Below are 14,002 nucleotides of genomic sequence, written 5' to 3'. Positions count from 1 at the left end.
CAAAGTTGTGCAAAATAAATTTAACTCTTCTTTTATATCAACAATCTTTTAGAATGGTAGAAGACAGTTTTTCACTACTCTATTTCATCTCCAATTTGCCACAAAGTGGAATTCCACTGGACCTTTTCTATTAGCCTAAACATGTGATGCATTTCCACACATTACCCTCCCGTATCACTCTCTGTAGATTCAAAGATACAGAGACAAAAGTTGTGACTATTAGTCCTGGTTTAATCATTCTTTTGCTGTGTGTGATGGTGGGAAACTCAAGTGACCTATCGCTAAGCCTCTTTTTTCATCTGAAGAATGAAAATGAGAATAATATTAATGATAATTGCTCAAGTCTCCATAAATGCCCAAAGTAAAAAAACAAAGAATGTAAAATCTTTTGTCGATTGTAAAGCACTCTACCTGTTACATGCTGTGGTTATTCACATTAAAGATTCAGTCAAAGCAGGTGAATCTCCCCCTTCCCCCACCTCATTACAGATTAAATTCTTCTCTCAGTTCAGTTCAGTTGCTCAGTGTCCGACTCTTTGCAACCCCAGGCACTGTAGCATGCCAGCTTCCCTGTCCTTCACCAACTCTCACAGTTTGCTCAAACTCATGTCCATTGAGTCGGTGATGCCATCCAACCATCTCATCCTCTGTCGACCCCTTTTCTCACCTTCAATCTTTCCCAGCATCAGGGTCTTTTCTAATGAGTCGGCTCCTCATTTGAAGTGGCCAAAGTACTGGAGCTTCAGCTTCAGCAGCAGTCCTTCCAATGAGTATTTAGGACTGATCTCCTTTAGGATGGACTGGTTTGATCTCCTTGCAGTCCAAGGGACTGTCAAGAGTCTTCCTCAACACCACAGTTCAAAAACATCAATTCTTTGGTGCTCAGATTTCTTTAAGATCCAGCTCTCACATCCATGCATGACTACTGGAAAAACTAGCTTTCACTAGACAGACCTTTGTTGGCAAAATGATGTCTTAGCTTTTTAATGTGTTGTCTAGGTTTGTCATAGCTTTTCTTCTAAGGAGCAAGCGTCTTTTAATTTCATGGCTGCAGTCACCATCTGAAGTGATTTTGGAGCCCAAGAAAGTAAGGCCTGTCACTGTTTCCATTGTTTCCTTGTCTATTTGCCATGAAGTGATGGGACCGGATGCCATGATCTTTGTTTTTTGAGTGTTGAGTTTTAAGCCAGCTTTTTCACTCTCCTCTTTCACTTTTATCAAGAGACTCTTTGGTTCCTCTTCACTTTCTCCCATAAAGGTGGTATTATCTGCATATCTGAGGTTATTATATTTCTCCTGGAAATTTTGATTCCTCCTCTACTTGGCTTTTTTGGCTTTTTAAATAAACTTTGGCCACATGCTTTCACATTCAGCATCAATGGATTCTTTGGAATGACTGTGGCAGCGATTGCTCTCATGGAATCGGTTTATTTATGATAACAATGGTCTAGTTTCATCCTTTTTAAGATGCTTCCACAAAATAGCTGAACTTCCCTCAGTACTGGCCGTTCCGCTACTTTCAGTAAACTTTATAATTGCTCCCTTACCAACAGATCCCAAAGCCTAGTCACATTATTTGAGAATGTCCCCAAATCTGAAGGGTTTGGAGTCTCCAGGCTGAATTTTTGCATTGAGATTCTGGGAAGGAAGGGTTATGTTGTTGTTGGTTAGTCACTAAGCCATTTTCTGACTCTTTTTGTGACCTCATGGACTGCAGCATGCCAAGCTCCTCTGTCCATGGGATTTCCCAGGCAAGAATACTGGAGTGGGTTGCCATTTCCTTCTCCAGGGGATCTTCCTGACCCAGGGATCAAACCGATGTCTTCTACATTGGCAGGAGGATTCTTTATCGCTGAGCCACCAAGTAAGTCCAAGGAAGGGTTCAGTTCCCTAATATTTTTGAAGAGTAACATTACCCTGCAAGGACAACCTTGCCAAGCTTTCTCTGCTGCCCTCTTGTGGAGAGCTATCAAGTCGAAGTCAAAGCTATCAGTGTGGACTTATTTCATTATCAAAAGTCCCTATCAAACAGTACAGGTGCAACTGTACTGTAAGCAAGTCATAGCATACTGCATCAGCGATCTACTCAAGGTCCCATCTAACTCCCAGTCAACAGTAGAAACCATCTAGTCTCCTCCTTCATATTGGCTCTATTTCAAGATGTCTACCATTGGTACAAATTAATTAAAAAAAAAAAATCAATCCTCTTTCTTTGACCTCACATGTTTCTCTAGCCACTTCTTTCCTATGTAGCAAAATTTCTCAAATGAGTTGTTTGTACATGCTGTCTCTACTTCCTCATCTCTTATTCTTTCTGGTGTATAGTCCAATTAAGGTGTTGAAAAACATCAATACAGGGTAATGATAGCAAGACCTGACACAAACATCACCTGAATAAATCAAACACTCTACTTATCCAAAGGGTATAGAATAAATTCAGCTCAATTAGAGAGATGACGAAATCTTTCAGTTCAGACCAAAGTACAAACATCTTAGAAATCAAACTTATTGGGATTGACATATACACACTGAGGGCTTCCTCGGTGGCTCAGTGGTAAAGAATCCACCTGCCAAGCAGGAGACATGGGTTTGATTCCTGGGTTGGGAAGATTCCCTGGAGAAGGAAATGGCAACCCTCTCCAGTATTCTTGCCTTGCCTAGGAAACCCCAGGGACAGAGGAGCCTGGCGGGCTACCATCCATGGGATGGCAAAAGAGTCGGATACGCCTTAGTGACTAAACAACAACAAAAGCAATAAAAACACTACTCTATATAAAATAGAGAGCTAACTAATAAAGATCTAGTGTATAGCACAGGGAACTCCACTCAGTACTCTATAATAACCTATGTGGGAAAGAAATGGAAACAGAGTGGGCATACGTATATGTATATCTGATTCATTTTGCTGTACACACGAAACTAACACAGCACTGTAAATAGACTGTACTCTAATAAAAGGGTTTTTTAAAACAAAGAAGTACAAACATCTTAATTCCAACACCTTCACCAGAGGGTGTATTATTGCTGAAAATGCTAAGTAAGTGAGAGTCATATTAGGGCCTATGGAACTCTATGTACTCATAAGCAAGGAAGGATATGCCCCCAAGCCCTTCAGGTAGAAGCACCTCATGTGTCTGGTTTATACAATGCACAATCCTATTGCAGGGTTCAGTTGGGTTCTCTAAGGCACCTCTCTCAGACTCCTCAGGCTAGTACATTCTGGTCTGAGAACATTCCTGAGCCCAGTATTGTGTAACCATACCAGGGATCAGTTTTCTAGATCTTTAGGAGTCCTGCTAACAAGCCTTTAGATCAACCAAGGAGGTATACTAAAGTAATGAGCTGGTAGGTAAGAAATATTTTAGATGTTGGACATCCATAAAGAATGGCAGAATGGCAGAAGATATTCAGAGTTACCCTTACCATGTTTCCACGTTTGGTTTTTAAGCACTGGTGATTCCTATCCATTTGTGAAGGAGAAAGGCAATTTGGGGGAGCAAGCATTCAAGGAAACCCAATGACTTTCCTCTGTCTCCCCAGATTCAAAATCTTGCAGGTCTATCAGTGGATGTCCAGAGTGAGACCCTTCCCCTCCAAAACAAGCAGATCAAAAACAACCACTGTACCAAACATCAAGTTTATTCCTTGATGGCAGTTAAATTATTTCCATACTTTGATAGAGTGGGTGGGATACTAACGATGGTAGAAGCTCTACATTATTATTTAGAGGAAGCACTGGAGATTAAAACTGTGAACTGGAATTAACCCGAGACAGTTTTTGAAGGGTAAAAGGAACACCGGATAGACCTAGAACATGTCAGGCTACACATAAAGTCGTAATAAATTCCAACTAATCTCTTATTATGAAATTATAACTAAAGTTCAAGTAGAAATAGCTCAAAATAAAATAGGAAAAGGAAAGACTAAGGCTAAAATCAAACAGCTGGCTGACATTCATTTAAGAAAAATGAATAAAAGAGAGAAGGGAAAGAGAACAAGAAAAAAAGAGATTTGCAAGGGACCTAAAGTAAACCTCCTGAATGAACATACTTAGGATGGAAGTGAAAATGAAAACCAGTGGGGGTGGAGGGGAAGGGCTCTCTGACTCCAAAACAGGAGAACAAAGACAGATTAATCCCAAACAATATCAAATCTATTTTAGGCCAAAGCTACAACTCTGGAAAAAAGATTGAAGACAGGAAATTTTACATTTTTGTTAAAATCCAAATTTACAATAACAGAAAAGCAAGGCAGATAGCCAGTATTTATTCAAAAGGTGTCCCTTAGAAACAAAATGTAATTATGAAAAGCAGAGGCCTATTTACAAGGAAAAGAGCAATGCAAATCTAAGCCAGATCAAATTTAGATGCAAGGCACAGCAAGGAAGAAACAGTTTCATTCTCTTTCACTTTCTTGTTTTAAAGGGACATCAGGTGGCATTATCCCTTCATATGTACTCCTAATACTAACCAACAAGCAGGCTGGGAAATAGCTAAAAACAAACAAGCAAAATCCAAGCATATTCTTCCTTAGGTTCTAACAAATTTGACATAACAGCCCTGTGTTCTTGACAGCATTGACCTGATTCATGAAGCAAGCACATTAATTTACTAAAGGGCAAAGATCTCCAAGATATATTAAGATAAAATAAAATAGCAAAGTACAGAACAATATAAATAACATGCTAGTTTCAGTGTATTATAATAATAGGGGAAAAATTGTATTTGTATTTCTTTGTATTTTTTATAAATGCTGGAAGAATACACAAGAAGCTAATAAAAGTGACTCATAGTGGGATAGGGAAGGAAGGGCAGATGGAGGACAGAACTGAGATGAATATTTTCACTGTATACATTTTTTTCTTTGCTTAACTTTTTAGCTATGTGATTATATCACCTATTCAAATTTTAATCTAAAAGAAGGAGAAAACTAATTTGAATTAACTGTATATTTTCATTTCTAAATTTTGCCTTTATGTTTCATTTTATAATGACATTTTCTTTCAAACACTACAAAAGACCGCAACCAGATTAAAAATTAAATACGTCATACCACCCAGCTTTATTTGAGGTGAAATTAATTCTACCATCAAAAAAGCCTCCCTGGTTCTACGCAGGCTTTAGTCCATGAAAATATTTACTATAGTGTGATTTTCAACTAGCAGTCAGTTAAAAAGCCTTCAATGGCTGGCCATTTGCCTAGAAAATAAGGTTCTTACTGCTCAGCCTGAAATCAAAGCCCTAAACAATTTAACCTCTCCCCACCTTATCTCTAACTGCTCCTTCTCATGATTTCTTCAATTTTACCATTCAATTTGTTAAATGATTAGAAACGCCTGAATTTGACTGTATATATTGTCTTCAGTTATATCTTCCTCATCTATCTTTCCTGTAAAGCCTACCTCAAGTCCTACCAATCCTTTTCCCACTCCCAATCCTCAGTAGCACATATGATCATTGGCACTTAGCATATGCTACTTTTCACATTATTATATTGCTCTTTCAAAAACAATTTTTCTAAACAGTCGTCACTAAGTCCGAGCTCACTCTGCTTGCCGCACAACAGGCCAATAAGTCTGAGAAAAAAGGTTTTGAGGCAAGGAATCCAACTTTATTTGGCAAGCCAACTGACCGAGAAGATAACAGACTAATGTCTTAAACCACTAATGCTGAAGAAGACGAAGTTGAACAATTCTACGAAGACCTACAACACCTCCAAAACCTAACACCAAAAAAGATGTCCTTTTCATCACAGGGGACTGGAATGCAAAAGTAGGAAGTCAAGAGATACTTGGAGTAATCGGCAAGTTTGGCCTTGGAGTACAAAATGAAGTAGGGCAAAGGAGTTTTGCCAAGAGAATGCATTGGTCATAGCAAACACCATCTTCCAACAACACAAGTCATTGTTTATATTCTTTGCAGCTAAAGATGGAGAAGCTCTATACAGTCAGCAAAAATAAAACCTGGAGCTGACTGTGGCTCAGATCATCAGCTCCTTATTGCAAAATTCAGGCTCAAATTGAAGAAAGTGGGGAAGACCACTAGACCATTCAGGTATGACCTAAATCAAATCCCTTACAGTTAATATATTGGAAGTGACAAAAAGATTCAGGGGACTAGATCTGATACAAAAAGTGCCTGAAGAACTATGGATGGATGTTCGTAACATAGTACAGGAGGTGGTGACCAAATCCATTCCAAAGAAAAAGAAATGAAGAAGGCCAAGTGGTTTTCTGAGGAGGCCTTATAAATAGCTGAGAAATGAAGAGAAGCAAAACACAAAGCAGAAAGGAAAAGATAAACCCAACTGAATGCAGAGTTCCAGAGAATAGCAAGGAGAGATAAGAAAGCCTTCTTAAGTGAACAATGCAAAGAAATAAGGGAAAACAATAGAATGGGAAAGACTAGAGATACCAGGGGAACATTTCATGCAAAGATGGTCACAATAAAGGACAAAAATGGCAAGGACATAACAGAAGCAGAAGATATTAAGAAGAGGTGGCAAGAACACACAGAAGAACTGTACAAAAAAGCTCTTAATGACCCAGATAACCACAATGGTGTGGTCACTCACCTAGTGCCAGACATCCTGGAGTGTGAAGTCAAAGTGGGCCTTGGGAAGCATTGCTACAAACAAAGCTAGTGGAGGTGATGGAATTCCAGCTGAGCTATTTCAAATCCTAAAAGATGATGCTGTGAAATTGCTGCATTCGATATGCCAACAAATTTTATAAACTCAGCAGTGGCCACTGGAAAACTGGAAAAAGTCAGTTTTCATTCCAATCCCAAAGAAGGGCAATGCCAAAGAATGTTCAAGTTGCTGTGCAATTGCACTCAATCCCTAGCAAGATTATGCTCAGAATCCTTCAAGTTAGACTTCCAAAATACGTGAACAGAGAACTTTCAGATGTACAAGCTGGATTTAGAAAAGGCAGAGGAACCAGATATCAAATTGCCAACATCCACTGGATCATGGAAAACTTCTGCTTCATTGACTACGCTAAAGCCTTTGACTGTGTGGACCACAACAAACTGTGAAATATTCTAGAAGAGATGTGAATACCAGACCACCTTACCTGCCTCCTGAGAAACCTGCATGCAGGACAAGAAGCAACTTTTACAACTGCACATAGAACAATGGACTGGTTTCAAATTGGGAAAGGAGTACATCAAGGCTGTATATCGTCACCCTGCTACTTAACTTATATGCAGAGTACATCATGTGACGTGCTGGGCTGGATGACTCAAAAGCTAGAATCAAGATTGTGGGGAGAAATATCAAGAACCTCAGATGATATCACTTTAATAGCAGAAAGTGAAGAGAAACTAAAGAGCTTCTTGATGAGGGTGAAAGAGGAGAGTGAAAAAGCTGGCTTAAAACTCAATATTCAAAAAACAAAGATCATGGCATCCGGTCCCATCATTTTGTTAACAAAAATAATATAGTCACACCTGAAAGTAGAGAGTTATTTTATTTGGTGGGAATGTTTAGAACTCCAAGCCTAGGAGATAGTATCTCAGTAGCTCTGAGAAAACTGCTCCAAGGAGACAGGGGAGAAGTTGAGCTAAATACAAGTTTGCAACAAAGGGAGCAGGCAGTCTGAACATCAAAGATCAGGTATCAAGTTAAGAAATTTAGCATCTTATGTGTGGGAAGATACAAGCCTCTTGGTTCACTGAATTCATTCCTTTCATATTCTCATCAGCTATCTGGGGCCAATCCTGTTTCTTACATTCTGCCAGCTCCTCAGCAGTCACTGTGGGGTGTGGCAGCATCCTCTGGATCTAAGTTTTGGAAGCCCTGATTCACATTTGGAGGCCAGAAATCACTGAAGGCTGTAACATTTCTTGTTGATTAATATGGCGTGAGATATTTTCATTTTAACTTCATACCAAATAGATGGGGAAAAAGTGGAAACAGTGTCAGATTTCATTTTCATGGGCTCCAAAATCACTGCAGATGGTGACTGCAGGCATGAAATTAAAAGACTCTTGCCTCTTGGAAGAAAAGCTATGGCAAACCTAGACAGTGTATTAAAAAGCAGGGACATAACGTTGCTGACAAAGTTCCATATAGTCAAAGACTACTGGTTTTTCCAGTAGTCATGTATGGATATGAGTGAAAGTGAAAGTCACTCAGTCACGTCCATCTCTTTGAGACCCCATGGATATACAGTCCATGGAATTCTTCATGCCAGAATACTGGAGTGGGTTCAGTTCAATTCAGTCACACAGTCGTGTCCGACTCTTTGTGACCCCATGAATCGCAGCACGCCAGACCTCCCTGTCCATCACCAACTCCCGGAGTTCACTTAAACTCATGTCCATCGAGTCGGTGATGCCATCCAGCCATCTCATCCTCTGTCATCCCCTTCTCCTCCTGCCCCCAATCCCTCCCAGCATCAGAGTCTTTTCCAGTGAGTCAGCTCTTCACATGAGGTGGCCAAAGTATTGGAGTTTCAGCTTCAGTGTCATTCCTTCCAAAGAACACCCAGGGCTGATCTCCTTCAGAATGGACTGTTTGGATCTCCTTGCAGTCCAGCTGTTCCCTTCTCCAAGGGATCTTCTTAACCCAGGGATTAAACCCAGGTCTCCTGCATTACAGGCAGATTCTTTACCAGTTGAGCCACTGAGGAAGCCCAAGAAGACTGGGTTGGGTAGCCTCTCCTTCTCCAGTGGATCTTCCTGACCCAAGAATCAAACTGGGGTCTCCTGCATTTCAGGCAGATTCTTTACCAGCTGAGCTACAGTTGGACCATAAAGAAGGTGGAGTGACAAAGAATTGATGCTTTCAAACTAGTGCTGGAGAAGATTCTTGAGAGTCCCTTGGACAGCAAAGAAATCAAACCAGTTAATCCTAAAGGAAATCAACCATGAATATTCATTGGAAGGACTGGTGCCAAAGCTGAAGCTCCAATACTCTAGCCACCTGATGCGAAGAACCAGCTCATTGGAAAAGACCCTTATGCTGGGAAAGATTGAGGGCAAGAGGAGGAGGGTTGACAGAGGATGAGATGGTTGGATGGCATCAATGGACATGAGTTTGAGTAAACTCAGGGAGATAGTGAAGGACAGGTAAGTCTGGTGTGCAGCAGTTCATGGGGTCGCAAAGAGTCAGACTTCAGGAGTGAACAACAGCAAATGTCTCAAAACAACCATCTTGTGTGTTTGTGTGTGTGTCTCTGTGTGCGCATGGTGATGGGGGTGGGGAGAGGGGGTGTTGCTGGATACCAGGGTCTTTTATAGAACCAGAGAGAGAAGCTGTGAAGAACTAAAGTCAAAAGGCTTTTGACATTGCCTCTCTCTCTCCCTGAAAGAATAGAGAGAGAGAGGCAATGAGGAAGTAAAGTCAAAAGGGCTATCCGTCTTGCAAAACATCTCTGGGAATGGCCAGCCTCTGGAAGTGATGTTTTAATCTCTTCTCTCTTGCAATTATTCACAGGTGGGCAGGGTTCTTTGAGTCAGGCCATTATGTATGATTATAACAATAAAAGCAGCAAAAACAAGTCAAAGAAATAGTTTCAATGTGGAGTCAGAATTGGCTCTTCCCTGCAACACAGTGAGAGTATAACACACAAAAAGACTAAAAGTAGGCATAGAGGGCACAACTAATCTACTCCCTCCCCCCGCCCACTTTTTAATGCATATATCCTGTCTTCCGTCTAAACTGCAAGCACTTTGTCTTTTCACCAATTTATAGTATGGTTTTAAAGACAATGTTCTATAATAGAGTACATGATTAATGATAGCATTGATAAAAGTAAGGATGACCTTGACGGATGGGGTGGCCTTCCCTGTGGCTCAGCAATAAAGAATCCACATACATACAGGAGCTGCAAAAGACGCAAGTCCCACCCTGGGTCTGGAAGTTCCCCTGGAGGAGAACATGGCAGCCCACTCTAGTATCCTTGCCTGGAGAATCCCATAGACAAGAGGAGGCTAGTGGGCTACAGTCCATGGGGTCACAGTTAGACATGACTGAAGCAGCTTCATAAGCACGCACGACTTGATGGAGTATGTGTGTTTTGACATATTCGATGAGACTCAAGAAACTAAACCCACTTCTCAAGCATTCTGTAGGCCCCTCTGGAGAGTTTTTCCCCAAGAACTACCCTTCTCTATTTGGCCTCTAAAGCCTTGACTTTGTGCTTTTATTCTTTTGCTCACCTCAACCCATATATTCATTTGGGCTGAATTGGTTGACATTTTGAAATTGAAAATACTTGATAAACCAAATGTGGTGTAGCCATACAATGGAATATTGTTTGGTTATAAAAGGAATGAAGTACTTATACATGTGACAACTTAGATGAACCTTGAAAACACTAGGCTAAGTGAAAGAAACTAGTCATAAAAGTCTATGTCATTTCATGTATGATTCTAGTCATAGAATCATGAAAAACAGTCCAAAGTAGTTCACTCTGAAATGGAGCAAGACCCCATGGTCATTGAGTGCCTGTTCCCCCCACCCCCTGCCCACCCTCACGATGTCCTCTGCCTGCCTTTTGTCTGCAGAAAACTTTAGTCAAAGAATAAGTTTAATTAGAGAAGTGAGAAATGCTAAAACAAAGGAAAACAGACAAAAGAGAGTAAAAATAATAATGTAGCCATTTTAAGCACAGTCAAGGACCTTTATTTCTTTCTCAAGGGCTTTATATAATATCGTGGGCTGTATCCTGTGAGCTGTCTTACAGACACTAAAACACCAGGTAGAGAAGTTAACCACATGATGACCAGACTGTACCCGGACATGAGCTGCCACAGAATTGACTGCAAAGAAACGGGAACAAATGGACCCTGAAACTAAATATTAACTGCACCAGTCTTGGTGACAATCAAGATGATGCTGGTCAGATCACTGAGGACCAGATGAAGATGACTGTTACAGAGGACTGTGCTGTTTCTGCATGTAACTCTCCCCCCTCCCAACTCTGTCTATAAAAGCTCTTACCCCCCACTTATTGGGAAGGTGGGGAGTAGGCCTTTGAAAAGATGTCCACCACCCTCACCTCACAGTCGCCAGCATCTTAAATAAAGCAAATTATCCTTTCTATCAAAAGACTCTGATGTTGGGAGGGACTGGGGGCAGGAGGAAAAGGGGATGACAGAGGATGAGATGGCTGGACGGCATCACCGATTCAAAGGACGTGAGTTTGAGTGAACTCCGGGAGTTGGTGATGGACAGGGAGGCCTGGCGTGCTGCAATTCATGGAGTTGCAAAGAGTCAGACATGACTGAGCGACTGAACTGAACTGAACTGACTGATCCTTTCTATCAGCCTGGCCTGTCTATTGGCTTTTGAGCAGCCAGAGGTAGCAAAGCCTTTGACTGTGTGGATCACAATAAACTGTGGAAAATTCTGAAAGAGATGGGAATACCAGAACACCTGACCTGCCTCTTGAGAAACTTGTATGCAGGTCAGGAAGCAACAGTTAGAACTGGATATGGAACAACAGACTGGTTCCAAATAGGGCAACGAGTATGTCAAGGCTGTATATTGTCACCCTGCTTATTTAACTTCTATGCAGAGTACATCATGAGAAACGTTGGGCTGGAGGAAGCACAAGCTAGAATCAAGATTGCCTGAAGAAATATCAATAACCTCAGATATGCAGATGACACCACCCTTATGGCAGAAAGTGAAGAACTAAGGAGCCTCTTGACAAAAGTGAAAGAGGAGAGTGAAAAAGTTGGCTTAAAGCTCAACATTCAGAAAACGAAGATCATGGCATCTGGTCCCATCACTTCATGGCAGATGGATGGGAAAACAGTGGAAACAGTGGCTGACTTTATTTTTCTGGGCTCCAAAATCACTGCAGATGGTGATTGCAGCCATGAAATTAAAAGACGCTTACTCCTTGGAAGGAAAGTAATGACCAACCTAGACAGCATGTAAAAAGCAGAGACATTATTTTGCCAACAAAGGTCTGTCTAGTCAAGGCTATGGTTTTTCCAGTAGTCAAGTATGGATGTGAGAGTTGGACTATAAAGAAAGCTGAGGGCCGAAGAATTGATGCTTTTGAACCGTGGTGTTGGAGAAGACTCTTGAGAATCCCCTGGACTTCAAGGAGATCCAACCAGTCCATTATGAAGGAGATCAGTCCTGGGTGTTCACTGGAGGGACTGATACTGAGGCTGAAACTCCAATACTTTGGCCATCTGATATGAAGAGCTGACTCATTGGAAAAGACCCTGATCCTGGGGATTGGGGACAGGAGGAGAAGGGGACGACAGAGGATGAGATGGTTGAATGGCATCATCGACTCGATGGACACGGGTTTGGGTAGACTCCGGGAGTTGGTGATGGACCGGGAGGCCTGGTATGCTGCTGTTCATGGGGTCGCAGAGTCGGACACGACTGAGCGACTGAACTGAACTGAACTGAGGAGGGTAGCATGGAGTAGGGGGTGGGGAGGATACAGAATGATAGCTAAAGGGTACAGATTTCCCTTAGAGATGATAAAAGTGTTCTAAAATGGATTCTGATGATGGCTGATTGAGCATATCTGCATATATACTAAAAATCATTGAATTACACACTTTAAATTGGTGGATTTTATCAAATGTGAATTATATGTCAGTAAAGCTGTTTTTGTTTTTTAAATTGAAGACATTTTGTGTTCATGTTTCTTTCCAACCTATATCCCCTTGAACCTAGAATTCTAGGGATTTAGAATTAATAATTATTACTATTACTTGCCTGTACCTACTTTCCTTGTCATAGCTTAGTTTGTACTATAAAGAATACACAATTATCTGTCACCATGAAAGTATATTTAATGTCCTAACATGAATACAGTAATATATACATGTATAAAGTAGGTGAGTCCTACTGTTTGTACTTAGATCTAAGTAATTAGACTTTGGAATTAGGATATTAAATGCATAATCTTTCTTATTAGCCTAGTATTTTATTATGAAATAAATGACACCTTCTAGATCTAAAAGGCTAGAGGGACTTCCCTGGTGGTCCAGTGGTTAAGACTCCACTCTTCCACTGCAGGAGGCATAGACTCTATCCCTGGTTAGGGAACTAAGATCCTGCATGCTCCACAGTGGCCACACACACACACACACACACAAAGTCTAGACGCCCTTTTAAAGCGCTAGAAATGCCCTTAACTATTCCAAGTCTCTCTGGGACATATTTTTCAGATGGCACTATTCAGGTTCCTGACCCACCACACTGCAGATCTGGGGTACGAAAGCCCAGCACCAAAAATGCAGCCCTCTTCTAACCTCCAAATGCCCATCTGCTACGTCTCCACGTCTTCTGTTCTAGTCACACCTGTTGTGACAATGGCCCCTGAACATGCCTAGTGCTCTTCATTGCTCTGCACTTCGGCTCATCCTCATGTGAAATCCTTTTCTTCCCTTGGTCAACCCTGAAGACTAAGCTCAAAGTTAAAGAACCTTTCTCTCAGTAACCAATCCTCACAACCCAGTTTATCTTTTAGGCTCCCGTAACATGTGACTTGTACCTATTTTATACCACCTTATATGGACAGGTAATAGCTTTGGAAATGTGTATTTCTACTGGCAGGAAATGAAGAGGAACTAAAGAGCCTCTTGATCAGGGTGAAAGAGAATGAAGAAGCTGGCTTCAAACTCAACATTAGAAAAACTAAGATCATGGCATTCAGTCCCATCACTTCATGGCAAATAGAAGGGGGAAAGGTGGAAGCAGTGACAGATTTTCCTTTCTTGGGCTCCAAATCACTGCAGACAGTGACTGCAGTCATGAAATTAAAAGACACTTGTTCACTGGAAGGAAAGCTATGACAAACCTAGACAGTGTATCAAAAAGCAGAGATACCACTTTGCCAACAAAAGTTCATCCAGTCAAAGCTATGGTTTTCCCAGTAGTCATGTAAGGATGTGAGAGTTGGACCATAAGGAAGACTGAGCACCAAAGAATTGATGCTTTTGAATTGTGTTCCTGAAGAAGACTCTTGAGAGTCCCTTGGACTGCAAGATCAAACCAGTCAATCCCAAAGGAAATC

The sequence above is a fragment of the Capricornis sumatraensis genome, chromosome 2 (genome assembly GCF_032405125.1).
Source record: "Capricornis sumatraensis isolate serow.1 chromosome 2, serow.2, whole genome shotgun sequence".
In the NCBI taxonomy this organism is placed as follows: Eukaryota; Metazoa; Chordata; class Mammalia; order Artiodactyla; family Bovidae; genus Capricornis; species Capricornis sumatraensis.
This window is presented reverse-complemented; position numbering follows the sequence as displayed.